This window comes from Coffea eugenioides, chromosome 4, assembly GCF_003713205.1.
Source record: "Coffea eugenioides isolate CCC68of chromosome 4, Ceug_1.0, whole genome shotgun sequence".
NCBI lineage: Eukaryota > Viridiplantae > Streptophyta > Magnoliopsida > Gentianales > Rubiaceae > Coffea > Coffea eugenioides.
The window spans coordinates 7492129-7496138 of NC_040038.1; positions in this window are offsets into that span (position 1 = coordinate 7492129).

A 4010-nucleotide genomic window follows, 5' to 3' on the forward strand; every position below is an offset into this window, starting at 1 on the left:
GGTTTCTGTTGATATGAGAATTTTGGGAATTTCTTTCAGCGACTGAGGTAAAGGGTTTCGGGTTTGGCGGGAAAGTTTTGGAGGGTAAGGGGAAATTTGGATTTTTCCGCGGCACAATAAACTTTTGAGAATTTAACAAATGGGAGCTTCATTCTTGGCTATTTTTGAAAAGATCGCTTTTTTTCCCTCTTTCTTCCCCTTGTTTATCTTTTTCCCACCATTTCTGGAATTTACATTTTTGGGATCGCTATGCTAAATGAGTTTAAGAAAAGGTAGACAAAATTGACATTCAAACTTGACTTTGTCACAATTATTGATAATAATTAGAATCCCAACTCATTGTTTATAAAAAAAATAAAAAAGAATGAAAAAGATGTTCAAACTCGACTCAATTATAATTGTTGAGATGATTTATAATTTGAATTAAACCACCAACTTGTGCTCTCAAATTTATCTACTCAAAATGGGTGAAATAATCTTTACTTAACAATTTGTGAATCATTTTTTTCTCTTTTGTATTGAGACAATTTATAGTTTGAAATTCAATTACCAACTTATTATTTATTTTAAAAAAACGAAGAAGAATGATAAAGGTACTCAAACTTGACTCAATTATAATTGTTGAGGTGAGTTATAATTGAATTAAACTACCAACTCGTGCTTTCAAATCTATCTACTAAAAATGGGCGACACAATCTTCACTTAACAATTTGTAAACCCTTTTTCTTTATTTCCCTCCCTATAATTAAATCCCAAGATCTATGTGGTGCATTGATGATTAATTTTGGTCATTTGCTGAGGCCACTATGTGTGTTTGGATAGTTTTTTTTAAAATATATATATATTCCGCTTACATCATAAATATATTTTTCAATCAAATTTTTTATATTTTCAACTACTTTTTTATTTCATATATATTACATCACAAAAAATACTATAATAATTACTCTGTCTTTATCTTTCCTTTTGTATTTCATTCGTAGGTAGTTGATGTAATTCTATTTCTAAGAACAAAATAATTTAGAAAAAGAACGATCAAAGATTGAAGCCCGAAGGCAAAAGAACAATGTATAGATTGAATGAGTGCCTGTGCAAGATACAAACTACTAATTGACATTCAGTAATACAATCAGCCGTAGGATAGATAGAACTCTCGTTGTAGTCCTGGCTCCTGAGTAATGTTTCTCCAGTAAAACACTCCAATTCACGCCCTATAAAGTTTATCCATGCACTAAAGCGCGGCTTTTTCTGAAGTACAAATATAATGCATGGGCGTTGGATTGGCAAGAACTCATGATGCTTAAACCTCAATGGCCACTTCTCAAGGTTTAAACAACTTTACAATCAAACCCATTCAACAATCTACAGTAAAACTCTTTGTTCTAAACATGTGGCTGTGTCTCAATCTCCTGCTACCCCTTTCTCAAGGTTTCTGTCCTCCAGCCAACCTGGAAACCTCGCATCATTCTAAAAGATTTGTCAAAAGAAAAAGATTCATGCGAAAGAGCAATAAAACGCTGTTGTGACTGTAAAAGTCGAGACATTTTTGGAAAACCAAACCCATTGACATGGCTTTCTTTAGACACTCCACGTTCCCATTAACTTCTTTTTGTGGAAAGAGTCTTATGACTACAAAAAGTCATTGCTAGTTTGACCATAACCACAAGGTTCAAACTTCAAACTGGAGCAGATTCTTTAAATCAGGTGAGGTTATTAATTAATTCAAAGCTGACTGACAAAAATACTTGCTTCCTGCCAGCATTACATGACTCCTGGAAGTATCCCATGTCTTTAACTGTTAAAACTTAGCAGACTTGAAATAAAAATTCGCAAACTAGAGATGTCATACACAGTCTAGTTTGCAAGTAATAACAAAAAGGTTAAAGGAGAGATCTTTGGAGAATTTTATCTTATCCTCCTAATTTCTGATTCCACTCAAATAACTACATATATAGCAAAAGGCACCTGTCCTCCAAGGAAGTAGTAGTACCAATTGTCTAACCCTTTGTCTTTTTTTTTTCCTGGTTTATAAACACTAGTTATTGAAGCTGATGAGACTTTGATTTCATGATTGATTAAGGTTGAGTCCCCTCAAACACAAAGATTTTAAATTCAAATCCCCTTTCCTCCTCCTCCTCACATCTTAAATCCTACGCCTTTCCTATTAGAAAAAAGTCCAAACAAAAAAAAAGGTCATTGAAGCTAATATCTGCAAGATGAGCATTCATGCATGATTCAACAATTAATATACACATTTTGATGGAAAACGTTTTCTTGAATACCAAGGTTGATGCCTGTGGGTGGCTTTCATGTGATGATGTCTAGAAAAGGCAAACAAACAGTCCCTTTTCTTGAAACCCTAAGTTTGAAAACAAAAAATCTCTAAAAAACTAAAAGCAACATTGATCAACTCGCTAGCTCCATGTGCCTTAAAATGTGGATACAAACTAACAATGGCAAAACCATAAAAAGCTTTGCTTTCCGTACTGAGGGGGGTACAAATCCTTAGACAGTTGATACTTTGAAAGTTAAAACAAGGAAAAGCACACAGCCACCGCCAGTAAGTTCATGCTAATCCCCATTCTCTTGTCTCTTTAACGGAAAAGCAATTCTCAGTTCTCAATAGTTAAACATTTGAAAACGAAAAAGGAATACTTGCTTACCCCTGTTTTAGTCAAAATTAGTCATACTTGGAACTTGAAATCTAGTGACATATGGAACTAAATTTCTAAAAAATAAAAAACTAAGGAAAAACATAGTGATTCTTGTGTTTAGACTATAATGAAACGACAAATTACATGTACTTTGACCGGAGGGGAGCCAAATTTTCTTATTGTAGTCCTATTTATAACTTGGAGATTTCACTATCTTTGTTGCATGGGAGAAAATATAAAATCAAAAGTGTTCTTTTCACATTTTTGCCTTCAAAAGATCAAAAGCTACCAATTAAAAGTTAAAACATTTCTACCAAGAGCAAATTTCTCAATGTCGATTATTCAAGTTTTGGTTACTCAACCACAATTTGGAAAAGGACCGAAAGTGTTTTCTTGTGGTTTAGATTTGTGTGAACGACGAATGAGCATGGCACTTTGCACCGGATGTGATTTATATATTCTTACTTTTGTCCTTTCCAATACTTGGAAACCTTTGATTTTGACTTCATTGCGTGAGAGAAAATTAGAAAACAAAAGTGCTACTTTTACATTTTTTGCTTCCAAAAAAATCCTCAATGTTTATTCACATTGTGGCTAACTAACCATAGGACAAGACTGATGATTTACCACGGTCACAATTTTAATGTCATACCAAATTTTTTCTCATATTACCATCATGTGCCAATTGTAATCCAAGACTATTGGCGTATCAAATCAAGGATCAGAAATTTCTAAATTATTACTTAGTTGTATTTTAATCAAGTTAAGGTTTTAATAACTTTATTGGAATCAAGTTATGGTTGTTTTATTATTTAAAAATAAATATTTTTTAGAAAATTTCTCGCGAATATAAAACTTATTTACCAAGTCCTGTAGGGAGTCCCTATTCTAGTCATAAGTTGAAAAGAATGAAAGTTTGATAGATTTGTTATTATGGTATTATTGATATTATATCGTTGATTGTTCCTCTTCTTTTATACTTATTCTTATATGTATAAATTGCCTTTCCCACACACATTGATTATATGAAATTTCTCACCTATATCTTTTTGGTGAAATATTTTGGCATCTACAGAGACTAGAAAAGTTAATTGAAAGAGTAAATTTGATAATTAACACCGAGATTACTCTAACATTAAAATTTTACGCAAGACAAATTCTCCGGTGATGTGCCCACAATTTCCTATGTTGATGGAAGTGTGAAAATAAGGGATTCCGGCATAACGTGTCCAGACCAGTGGACATCGCAGGCAGACGAGTTTGAGTTGAAACTTGAAAAATGACACAAAAATCAAGGGCCACCCACTGATTTAAAGTTGGAGAGCTCGCCCTCGTGTTCGTAAACATAACTGTAAA